This window comes from Petaurus breviceps, unplaced genomic scaffold (genome assembly GCF_028583685.1).
Source record: "Petaurus breviceps papuanus isolate PSGF00001 unplaced genomic scaffold, PetGlider_PUasm1.0 126, whole genome shotgun sequence".
Classification (NCBI taxonomy): domain Eukaryota; kingdom Metazoa; phylum Chordata; class Mammalia; order Diprotodontia; family Petauridae; genus Petaurus; species Petaurus breviceps.
Genome location: NW_027185655.1, coordinates 50,731,832 through 50,745,344, shown reverse-complemented (window position 1 = coordinate 50,745,344; position 13,513 = coordinate 50,731,832). Strand labels below are relative to the sequence as shown.

Here is a 13,513-nt window from a genome sequence, read left to right as displayed (position 1 = left end):
ATGAGGTTATGCTTTCCATAGTTGAAAATTCTCTGCACTTATATCTTCCTCTGTTGACTTCTTGTCCTTCACCTGTATTCCATGAGAGGCATGTTAAGTACAGAACTCTGTCATGCTAAGAACAATTGTTTTGAAATGTCGATAACAACAAATGGCATAATTGAGCCCTGAGTCACAGTTTTCTACCTATATTTAGATTCTTTTGATTGTATTGTAATGTCACTAATATGTCTTCATGACGTTTCAAGAAATAACTTAGAAAAAAAATCAGTGGAGGATAAGACAGTCTCCTTTCTAATGTAGTTATGGCATTATGCCTCTCTTGGGTCCTTCTATTTGGGACCAAAGGGAAGCTTTCAAATGTAGTTTAATTTTGATGTCTTATTGAGAGTAAGTTCCTTCTGTTATTTGTTAAACAGTACCATCCTTATTTTTTTCTGTAAGTTATATATTTTGAAATGGCAGAAATAATCTTGTACTAGAATTAAGGCCCAGATATACAAGCTACAGGCTTATCACTGTTTGCAGAATTTATTCATTAAAAAGAAAACAAACAAGCAGACAAACTTTATTTTGATTTAGAAATGAACATTCCACTCTCTTTCCTCCTCTTCCCCCTATCTCTCACTGCCCCAGCTTTATGATCTCTTAGTTATAGTCAAGGTCATCTCTTTGGGGTAGAAACTGAGAAAAAAATTCTAGAACTGGCCTCTGCCCTCAAATGATTTTATAGTGGTTTAAGATACATCCAGAGGTAGATATAGCTTAAAACATGACATGGTTTTAGACCATTGCATATTTACCAAATAATTTGTAAGTGATCTGAGGGGAAATAATGGAAGGTCTTTTTAGAGGTGGAAACAACTAAGTAGCTTGGAGGAAGGTTAGAAAGACAGATGGTTATACAGGCTTAGTAAATGGAGTGTACAAAGGCTTGAAGGCATGGGAGCCCAGAAATTGTTTGGGCGAAGTATATAGTGGTCCATTTCAGTTAGAGGATGTGGAAACAAAAATGATAAGTCAAAGCTGGAAAGATAGAATAATACCATAATACAAAAGCCCTAAATACCAAACGGAAATATTTCTCTGGTAGGATCCCCCTTTTTTTTTCTTTTAATCAATAAAGCAATCCATCAGTCTTAATACTGATTGATAGCCACAAATATATCTTAGTACCAGAATCTTGTTGTTCTTCCTATCCCCTTGGAAGGCCTGGCACAGACTTTTCCAGATGTATGAGTACCATGGGTTATTCCAAAGTCTGTATTCATCTCTGTATTTTGCTGTTGCTGTACCTATGAAAATTGAAACACCTGTAACCTCACTACGTGTTGAAATCTCATATTGTGCTAATACCCTTTTATGCAAAAGGCCTGAGCACCAATGATGGAATTTCTTGGCTAGGGGAAAACTTGCATATGAAGCTCATCCATGTAATTTTCTGAAATATCAGCTAAGGGCAGCTTTTTGAAGTAGGACAATTAAGACAGGATTCTTTTGTTGGTCTCTGAATATGAAGGGGATCCCCCAGTTAGGAAATGATGACCTTGGCAAGTCAAAACTTACCTGATCTTCAGTTTCATCAATTGTAAAATAAGTGATTGAATTAGATAGCTACTATAGTTCTTTCTAATTCTAGACCTATGATTCCATGATTATGCCAATGAAGGCAATCTTAAGACATACTTTAAAGAGTTTCTTAAGGGTCGGGGAATATAGATTAATGTCAGCTGGTTCTAGGGGTGGTGGTTGTATAATTCTTTGAATTGAGGATAGGAATGCATGGAAAACAGCTTTTCAGGCATAGTTCAGATGTTGTGAACACTTGGTTATATCCTTTGAATTAAATGATATTGTTTCAACCTTCCTTGATTAATATGACCTTGCATGCTATACTTGTCCATTAGCTAGTGGGTGCTTGTTGGTGTTAAATAATAGCTAAATCCTTAACATATTTTGAATTGCTCTCCAGAGTAGTTTGATAAACTATGGCTTCTACATTCTGGAGAGCAATTTGGAACTATGCTCAAAGGGCTGTATATATATATATACCCTTTGAACAAGCAAAGCCACTACTTGGTCTGTATCCCAAAGAGATAAAAAACAAAAATGAAAAGGATGTATGTGTACAAAAATGTTTATAGCAACTCTTCTAGTGGTGGCAAATAATTGAATATTGAAGTCCATCAACTGCGGAATGGCTGAACAAGTTGTTGTCTATAATTGTGATGGAATACTGTTGTGCTATAAGAAAGGATGAGCAGGATTCCGCTCTCAGAAAAAGCAGGCAAGACGTATATAAACTGATGCAAAGTGAAATTAGCAGAACCAGGAGAATATTGTATACAACAATTGCAATATTGTATGATGATCAACTGTGAATTACTTAGCTGTTCTCAGCAACACTGTGATCCAAGACAGTTCTAAAGGACTTATGATGAAAAATGCTATACATCCAAAGAGAAAGAACTGATAGAGTCTGAATGCAGATTAAAGCCTACTCTTTTTTAATTTTTTTTTTATTTTTTTTTGTCTGTGTTTTCTTTCACATCATTGCTTACATGGAAATATGATTTGCATGACGGCACATGTCAAATTGCTTGCCTTCTCAGTGAGAAGGGAAGAGAAGGGAGTAAGGAAGAGAATTTCAAACTCTAAATTTGAAAAAAAAAAACATGTTAATGTAATTGGGGAAAATATTAAATTTAAACTAAGGTTTCCAATCCAAAAGAATGTTTATTGGAAGTGCATATAGAAAAATTATGGTATTTTTAAGGAAGATTCTATCTTGGATCATGGGATCAGATGATTCATTTTTGTCAAATGAATGAAAGCTCTCAGGTTGGCTTTAGAAAACCTGATTCTAGTGCCAGGTTTTAGTGAACTGCCATATGATTTTAGTCAGTTAGTCAACAGTTTTGCCTCTTTAGACCTTAATAAACTCCTCTGTAAAAATGAGGGTTTTGAATAGTTTTCTCTATAATGTCCCTTTCATCTCTGAAAGTCTGAAATAGATTCATATATAACAAACTGTCCTCTTTCCTCATGTATCATCCTTTAAGCAATTAACACAGAACTAAGTGCATAATATTTAGTGACTATTAATTGATTACCCAGTGTTCATTTTTAAATCTATGAGCTTAGCGCAAAGTGTGTGCTAAATGCCTGACTTGTACTAGGTGCTTAATAAATATTAGCTGATTGACTGTTGATCCACCTCTAAGGAAATAGAAAAGAAACCAAATTAGCTGATTGACTGTTGATCCACCTCTAAGGAGATAGAAAAGAAACCAAATTAGCTGATTGACTGTTGATCCACCTCTAAGGAGATAGAAAAGAAACCAAACTTTCCAACAAAGTATGCAGCCATTTTATAAGCTGAAGTAAAAAAAAAAATAAATAAAAGGTGCTTTCAGCATGTTTATGTCTCAAGGACATTGGAACACTTCGGAATTCATGAAGGTGGAAATGTGAAAGCAAAATTGATGCTGGATGACCGGTCATGATAAGGTCAGGATAATCTGGAGAGCATAAAGCTGTGAGGTTGTTAGTCACCATGAATTTTAGTTATTACTTAATAAGAATTTGATTTCAGTAAAGCCCCCACGCCTTGATGATAAATTAATATTCATATGGTTCTGTCTTGATTCAGTTCCTTTAACACATTTAATATTCTATTTTAGTTATTTTGACATAACTGTGTCTTTTATGAGGTAGCTTGGGAAGGGAGAAAAGTCCCAAAAGGCTTGAGAAGACAATGAAAATAAGTCTTGTTTTTATTTGTTAAGGTCAGACAAATTTTATTTCTTCTATGAAGCTAATTACAGAGTATATAATTGTGATTCTGATTAGTATTTTAGAAGCTATCTGACTGAGAACAATGAGCAAGTCAGTTTCATTAAATAAACTGGTGACTGATAATGAAACTCTCTCTGGAATAGTGTGATAAGTTCTGTGGAGGTACTGGCACAATGCATTCCTCATCCGTAGGAAGAAAAAAATGCACTTCAACTTGATATATAGTGACTCTGTCTCACAAATAAAAATTAACCTTTTTTTAGTAGATAGGTTTTGGTTTAGACTTCTTTTTTGAGAAACTTGGGTTAAAAAAATCATCTTACCTTGGGAAGGTATATGGCTAGAGAGAATTTCCTGTGAAATGATGTCTTCATTTATTAAATGCCTACTATGTACCAGATACTTGGGATATAAAGCCTCACTTATTGACTACCATTATTGAGGGAAACATCTACATGTTGAAGGGGATCTATTCCCTTAGCTGGTAATGTCACTATTTTTAAGATAATTGGTCAATTTTTCTTCTGCCTCTCTAATTTGACTTTTAAAAGCCTTCTTGAGCTCTTTCAGGAATGTATTTTGGGCTTGAGACCAGTTTGTCTTCCATTTTCAGGTTTCAGATGTGGATATAGTGTCAATGCTGTCCTGTTCTGAATTTGTATTTTGGTCTTCCCTGTCTCCATTGTAAGATTCTAAGGTCTTTGCGTTTCCAGTTTACTTTTTTGCCTACTGTGATTGCCTATTTCCTGACTTTTAAAGCAAATCTCTGCTTCAGGGATACAGGGGGCTTTGCCCCATGCTTCTTGTGCTGGGAGCTAGGGCCATGGTTACTGGCTTTGTGTGCTGTGATCTCTGGTTTATAATGCTGCAGCTTACCTGGAGCTGACTGGTATGTGCTGAGACTGAGGCCAGGTGGGGTCTTTCTGCATTTCCCCAGGGTCACACTGAAACTCACATTGTGAGGTGTGAGGGAGGGGTAGTCTGGCCTCTTTAGGTCTCCACCTCTCCAACCCTGCACTGAAGCACAGGTGGGCCCAGCCATTGGTGGAAACCCTTCTGCACTGGTGTATGTTGATTCTCCTGGCTATGTGAAGGCATGCCTGGGGGTCCCAGTGTTGGCACTTGCTGATCCCCCCCTCCACCCCCCCCCCCCCCTCCCACCCCCAGTATGACCTGTTCAAGATCTCTCACTGGTCTCCTGAGGTGGGGTTTGCTAGGACACTTTCCATCCTGCACTGGAATCCTTCAGCCACAACAAGAGGGACCCTTCCTGTTGATCTCCCTAGCCTGCCAAGCTAAAAGACTGCTGTAACCCTCCGCTGGTTCCACTATTCCAGAATTTTTCCTGGGGCAAGATTCTCTGGGTTTTTCAAGGTCAGCAAGAGGAGGGATTGAGAGCATGTACAGTTTATTCCACCATCTTGGCTCCTGGCAGCTGAAGTAAGTGACTTTCAAATATTTAATCTGTGGGCTGATAGTTCCAGGAGTAGCTATTGCTGGTGCTGCAGGCCCTGCACTTATCTCTCACCCAGCACTAACAGACCACAGTCCTTTGCTGAGGGTTTGGCAATTGCCATGGCCATGGGCCACTCCTGCTCTACAATGGTATAATGGGAATGTAAATTTTAAAGCTCTTCCCTGCCCCTAGGCTAAAGTGCACCTGGAGCCTGGGGTGGGAGGCTTGTTTTTCAGTAGATACTTCTTGATTGGCCAGTGGGTACAGAAGGTTGTTACATTCTCTGAGCCAGGAGAAGGCTATATAAGCCCTGATGTGTAGCTTTGTTTTGGGGCTAACTTTGAGAAGTGTTCTGTGATTTCATCTGGATTATGGGAAGCCGTTGTTGAGAGCCTCCCCAGGCTTTGAAAAACCCAGATGTTGAAACCCAGATGTTGATTTGGTATGGATGTAATGGTTGGACATTTTGGAAACTGTCTACTTGATCTGTTTCTCTGTCTTGATAATTCTGTCTGTATATTCTGAAGTTCGGGGTGCTGAACTTTTTCCCCTGAACTAGGTGAACGATACATATCTGACTGATTAAAGTAAGCTTGATAACCCATTTTGAGTTGCTTTCCTTTATCAAAGCAGATCCAAGAACCTGTGTGAGCAGCCACCCTAGGGACGCTGGGGTGCTTGCTGCTACATATGGTCAGGTCTGTGTTGGTGCAACCCATGTGCTCTTCAAGCCCCTCACCCTGTGCAATGATCCTTCCTGTTGACTTTCCATGTTATCCTGGGCTGGAAATCTGCCACACTCTGGCTCCTAGTGGATAAGACCACTTTAAAATGTCTTCAGATTCACTTTTTAGAGGTGTGTGAAAGAATTTGTGAGAGAGCTCTAGTGAGTACCTGCTTTCAGTCCTCCATTTTGGCTCTGTCAAGAATGAGTCATTAGAGAGAAATGATTACCATAAAGGATATATGTGAGCGTCATTTAGTGAGGTATTAATAATATAATTATCTTCCATTCAGGTATTATACCTGAATTTTTTTTTGAGGGGCAGTTGGGGTTAAATGACTTGCTCAAGGTCACAGGGCTAGCTTTTTTGTGTTAAGTGTCTGAGGTCAAATTTGAACTCAGGTCCTCCTGATTCCAGGGCCAGTGCTCTATTCACTGTGCCACCTAGCTGCCCCTTATTATACCTGAATTTTAAGTCAGTATGGGAAAATGAAAAGACTGCTGGATCTAAAGACAAAAGATTGGGGTTCAGATCTTGTCTCTTAACCTTGGTAAAGTCATTTAACCTCTCTTTGGGCTTCAGTTTATTCATAGGTAAAATGTGTCACCGGGACTAGGTGGCCTCAGAAGTCATTTCCAATTCTACATCAATGATTTTCTCATCCTGCTGGTCACTCAGGATTGTAACCTATGGGATCTCTCAAAATCATCCCTTTCTTCACCCCATATCCATATCCAATCTGCTGCCAAGCTCTGTCAACTCTCCATTTACATCTTTCATATCCATCCTTTTTCCTTCTTTGACACTTCGACTATCCTGGTTTAGGCCCTTATCACCTCATTCATGGACTATTGAAATGGCCTGCTGGTTGCTCTCCCTGACTCAGATATGTTCCAGTCCATCCTCCTGAGCTATCAGAGTGCCTTGTTACAGGTCAGACCTAACCATGTTACCATTCATTTCTTTTTTTTAAATTTTATTCTGAATTTAAGAAAGAAAACAAGCATATCCATAACAAATTAGAATAGAAAAAAAGATGATTATACACAAATATGTGAATCTATTATGTGCAACTTGCTATTCCTTTAAATATATAATAAAGTTATCATGTAACTTTTTTTTCCTTTTCTTTTTTCTTCCCTCTTCCTCCCTCCCTAGAAATGGCTACCAGTAGACACACACAGACACACATATATATATTTATGCACATATACACATGTATTTATGTAAAACAATTCTATACATAGTTCTATTTGTCACTTCTTTCTGTGGATGCAAATGATGTCTTCCAACATAGGTCCTTTGTAGTTAATGTGGGTATTTATGAGAGTCAAAATGATTTAGACACTCAATTTGTTCTTAAAGCAATATTGCTGTTACTATATACAACATTCTCTTGGTTCTAATCATTTCCCTCTTCGTTATTTAATGCAATTCTATATATGATTTTCTAAGATCATTGTGGTTATCATTTCTTATAACACAGTATTATCCCATTACAATCATATACCACAACTTTTTCAGCCATTTCCCAATTGATTGGCATCCCCATAATTTCCAGTTCTTTGCCACCAAAAAAAAAGCTGCTGTAAATATTTTATCACATATAGGTTCTTTTCCTTTTCCCCAAATATCTTGGGAAACAGATCTAGTACTTGTATTGTTGAGACAAAGGATATATGCAGTTTAACAACTCTTTGGGCATAATTCCAGATTGTTCTTCAAAATGGATGGATCAGTTCACTGTTCCCAACAGCAGTGAATTAGTGTCCCAATTTTTCCACATTTCCTGTGACATTTGTTAAAGTTATAACCATGTTACTGTCCATTTCAATAAATTCCAGTAGCATTCTTTGCTCTTTGGTCTAGAAGTGACCCCATGAGAAGGGCACTGTGGAGACCTCTCACTTCCACCACTCACACAAGGCTTGACTAAAACAAGGCATCTCTGTTAGTAAAGAAAAGGATGATTGCCATCAGCAGTCCTCTTTTCCACACGAGCAGGTGTTCAGCGAAACCTTCCTCAATCTCTGCATCCTGTTTGTGTCATGACAAAGTACAGTCCCCAGAGATGCAGGTGCCATAAAGTATAGCTCAATAATTCATCCATTTCTTTCAGGTTGCTTGCTTCCATGCTTTCATCCTGCTCTTGGGTTCAAAACAGAAGCTGTTCCAAAGAAGCATTGCAAGGACTGTTACTTTTTGAAAAGGTGGGAAGAAGGTCTGTGTATTGTGCAACAAATCTGAAACAAAAACAACAGCAGTTGAAGTCCCTTTGATTTCTGAAAAATCATTCAAAATACTATCCATCTTCAGAAAACTTAACTTATTGAAGAAAGCAAATACTGAAACAAATGAAGCCAATCAAATGTTGGAAATAATACTATTAAATAACAATATCATTAAAAGAATCCAGTAGCTCCCTATTTACCACCAGTATCAACTATAAAATCACCTGTTTGGTTTGTAAATGCCTTTATAACCCGGCCCCTTTCTACCTTTCCAGTCTTTTATATTTTATTCTCTTCTATGTACTGTACCATCCAATATCACTAACTTCCTTGCTTTGCATCAAACACAATGCTCCATCTAGTAACTCCATCTATTTCAGTGGCTGCCTAGAGAATTCTATGCCTAGAATTTTCTCTCTCTTCTTATCTCCTTCTCCTAACTTCCCTGGCTTCCTTTAAGTCTTAGCTGAAATCCTACTTTCTTAAGGCGCCTGTCCTGATTCTCCCTTAATGCTAGGATTATGTCCAGTTTTTATTGCATGTATCTTTTTAGGACAGAGTTGTTTGTATGTTGTTTTCCCCGCTAGACTGTAAACTCCTCAAGGGCAGGGACTATCTTTACCTTTCTTTTTGTCTCAGTTGCTTAGTACCTGGCTTATAGTATGAGCTTATTAAATGCTTGCTGACACCTGACAATGAAGCCTCCCTATCACATAATGATCAGGATAATATCAAGTAAATCAGTCTCTTAGGGCTTCCATTTCCTCATCTGTAAAATGAAAGGGTTAGATGAGATGGTCTGTCAGTCCATTCAAAATCTAATTTCTTTGATATAATCAATCACAGTGGTAAAGTAACTAGAAACTATGCCATATGAGTATAGATTAAAGATATTGAACTTAAAGATGGGGAGATGCTTGGGGCCAGGACAACAATCTTCCAGTATTTAAAGAGCTGTCATGCAACAAAGGAATTAATCTCATTTTGCTTAATTACTCTAAAGGGCAGAACTAATAACAATGTGTTAAACTTGTAAGGAGGTATATTTCACGTCAATATGAAGATAATTTCCAAGTAAGAGCTGTCCATATGTGAGAGGGTTGCCTAAGAAGTTAGTGGATGTCCAACCATTGATCCTTGAATGGGAGAGTAGACAAACTCTCTTCAGTTATATTATAGAGGTAATTTCCATTTAGCTACAGATTGGACTAGATGTGTGCTAAGATTCCTTCTTATTCTCCAATGATAAATTAAATAAAACTTTAAAAGCAGAAAGTGATTGCAGGAAAAATTAAGCAAATTTGATATAAGGAACTATATCTATATGGATCAAATAGAATGTATAAATCCCCAACAGACCATTTCATTGTGGGCCTAAGGGAGTGTCTGTATACTGAGGAAGTCATTATACATCCCATGATCTGGCCCTCAGCTTTGCAGGTTTAGACATGCAATTTTATCAGTTCATCAGGAGTGTTTAATTAAACCCTGATGAACTGATATGCATTAACCAAAATCATAAGAGAAAATTTATTAAATATAAATCATTGAGAAGACTGGAATTCAGTTAGTCCTTTTTTTTCTTAATTCATAGTTAATTCCACCCCAAAAGTCCCCTGCCCAAAACTATCTCATTAACATCTGTCCTTCATTTACCCAACTTTTTATTTTGGGTTTCATTTTCATCTGTAGAATATAGGAGTGAGGGAAACTTGAGCCTATGGAGGCCTTTCTAGCTCTTAATTCTTGATTCTTATCCAGTTTTCGTTCTGTTAACCCTCAAATAACCAGGAAATGAGAGAGTGAGGTTGGGAGAAGGACGTGATTCTGTCAACTGCTGTTTAAAAAAACAAAAACAAACAAAAACATTCTTGAGTTTGATTGACAGAAAATTTGCCCTTGTAAACAAGGTCATCAGCAGCAGCATCTGACTTCAACTTAATGAAGAAAAATAGGGCACATCTGTGGTGATTTCAGGTTTACAAATTGCTTTTCTCTGACAAACCTTTTAATAAAAATAGTACACGTTAGTCTCATTTTACAGGTGAGGAAAAAGTAGTTCAGATAGATATAATGGACCTCCCTTCAGTCATACAGTAGTCAGAAGTGACCTTACTTCCCCCTGTCTTCCACACACAACATTCAGGATGCCCCCTTGTGAATTTGATCTCTTACTTTTAAGTTGCCCTCGATTTCATTTAAGGATAGGCAATGGAAAAAGGAAAATAATATGAACAAGATTTCTTGAATGGAGAATGTGCTGATCTGTTAACCCAAACATGTCAGATCTAAGAAAAGAAAAGAAACAAAACAGCAAAAACAAAACAAAAACCTTAGGGGTCTTGAAATTGATCTCATTTACAACTGAGGTTAATGAGATCCTTAGAGAGGAAATGGAAGAAATGACCTGATGAAAATCACACAAACACATACACACAGTCACACACATACACACACATATACCAGTAATAGTTTTCAGGCTAGAATACAGAATTTCTAGCACTCTGTCTAAGGTTTTTTTCTACAATAAGATACTGTAATATTTTTATTTTGTTTTTTATTTCCATAAAAAAAGGTCAACAGCTGTATAGTAGGAGTATAGAAATACACACATATATATTTGCATGTATTGCATGTTATATGTGCATAAACACATGTATACACAAATATATATATATATATATATATATATATATATATATATATATAAGTGGAGACAGAGAGAGAGAGCATTAGAGCAGATCCCTATAGAGTATTTTACAGTAGACCACTCACATATAATTTATGAATGCAATGATTTTTAATGTCTTTACTTCCTACGAGAGAATTATTTCCAATATTCTGTGACTTTGTGATCTTATCAAGGTAGATTTTTCCTTCAACAATACATATTGCAAACCATCCATATCAGACATTGGGATGTCCTTAATGTAGCTGTCTTCTCATAAATTCTTAACTACTTGTCCACCCAGTGTACTGAGGGGATTCCCCCTTTTATTTTGATATTGTAACATTGTTGATGCTCATTTGGGCTTCCCTTGGTTATCATTTGCTCTCATACAAACAAAAAGCAAAACTGATCTATGTTCCTTTTAACCATACAATTCTTTGATGACATCAGTTATATAACTTCTTCCATAGAATATCATGCATATACTTATATCAGCTCTTGTAAATAATTTTTTTTTTAGTTTCCACATAAAGTGGATGGGGGAAATATATTGATTTCAGGACCTTTACAGTCATCTTACCTTTATGGAATCCCAGTTGGCCCATATGTTATAGCCTCCAAAAGAGGTCAATGGGGCCCTGCCAGCAAAGAAGAATTCACAGGCTGCCTAGGTATCCCCTCCAGGTGCCTGAAGCTCAGTTCATCAACATGCATACTCATCTTAAAGTTGCTAAACTAGAAGCTGCCATTGGTTGTGAGAAGTTTGTCTGACTTGAGACCTGCAGGGCATGCTGGGAGGGCCTGGTTAAAGAGGTTGCTAGTAATGGAATTACCTCACTCGTCACTGGTGAACACTGGAGAGGTAGCTTAGGAGTGGCTGTAGGTACCAGAAGCAGGGGGATGAGTCCTGCTTTCCCAGGGATTGACCAGGGCCACCACTATATCTAGCTCACTCTGTGTGATATGCTGAGGGCAAAGATGCTGGGTGTGGCCTAAATGTGCTTTTGGAGGGTGTGAGCCTCAAGTCTGAATGAAAATCCTCTTCATAATTAGAGAATCCTTCCAATAAGAAATTATATGACATGCCCCTGTAGGAACTAGAAGGCCAACTGAGTGAGGAGGTGTATGCACTGGGAGAGGAGTGCTGCCTGCCACCAAGTGTAGAACCAGAATGATGCAGAGTGAATGGGGACCAGCTATCCAGTATGGTGGGATCAACAAAGATGGAGGAGATCCTTGTCCTAAAACATCCCCAGTGCAGCAGGATCCTTGCTGAGACTTGAGGTGGTCATAGTTATCTGATCCTGTGATCCTTTTTCTCCCAGATCTTAAAGATTACATCTCTGTAGGGAGGACTGCTATAAAATGCAACGTGCAAGACCAGAATTCCCTCACGGGAGCCACCTTGGCTACGGGTTCTACTTTATGATCTGGGTCAGGCCATAATGCTTTACAGAACATGGACTGTGGACCCCATCCTGACTGCCATAGAAATCAAGGGTGAGGTCATGCTTTAACTTTTGACCACACTATATTAGAAAAACAAGCTCCAGTTCCGGGTCTGACTCCTGCAAATTACCAGTGATGAACTTCTTAAAAAAGTGATATATTGAAGGCACCCAAGGCATATTCTGTATCGATAACTGGCAAATGGATTTTGAATATAACCTCCTTGAGGACAGAGACTCCTTAGCAGTAGATATCCTCTTGGTTGATTCCATCATCCACCCTAGCTCTGAAACCTTTCATCCTAGAATTGAGGTAGAAGGAAAGGGGGTGTGGGGAGTCTGGCAGCAACCCAATTTAAATATAGTTTAAAACAAAAACAATAACTTGTTTCATATCGTTCTGACATAAACATCAGGTTCCATCACCCTTCAGGCTTTTGTTGATGCCGTTAGTGATCCTAAAGCACTGTTATTATTATTATACCTTGATAATAACAATAACAATAACAGTCATAGCAACAGATTTATACATATGTAAGATGTTCCCAGGATTCATTAGTGCCTGAAGGATAACATACAAATTCTACTCTTTGGCATTAAAACCCTTTGCAATGTGACTTCTGCCTGCCTCTGACATCTGCCTTCCAAGGCTCATTACTCCTTTCAACAAAGTTTAGCTCCTGTCAGACTGCTGTATCTGGATCCCCGCTGCTTATTAGTTGCCATCTTCTTGCCGAAATGACCTCATATACCTTTTCTAGTTACTGATTTGTGTACATAATCTCCTTCCCCTTATGGATGTAAGCTATTTGAGGGCAAGTCTCGTTTGTTTTTCTTTTCTTTTTGTCTCTAGCATCGAATATTCTGCCTAGCATGATAGAAGCACCTGATGAAACTTGTCGAATGAGTGGAAATGAATGAACACTGCTTTGAAGTTTACAAGGCACTGTCTTCTCAATCACTCTGGGAGGTCAGCAGCGCCAAGTTAAATAAGCTGCCTTAATTTTGTAGTTAATGAAAGATCTAGGATTTGAACATCGGTCTCTTGACTCCAAGTCCAGAAGCAAATAGAGTAAGTAAAGGAGTTGGCGTAAGAAAAGGAGTTGGCGAAAGTTGGCGAAATGGGGTGGGAATAGTTTCTTTCTTTTAAAGATGCACAGGCGGTAAGTAAATGTTGTAGGATT

General features: G+C 38.1%; 1 pseudogene; it reads right to left on the bottom strand.

The window, feature by feature from the left end:
- Window positions 1-11,830: 11,830 nt before the first annotated feature.
- On the bottom strand, window positions 11,831-13,122 carry LOC138170863 (ubiquitin-like protein 7 pseudogene; annotated as a pseudogene).
- Window positions 13,123-13,513: the final 391 nt, after the last annotated feature.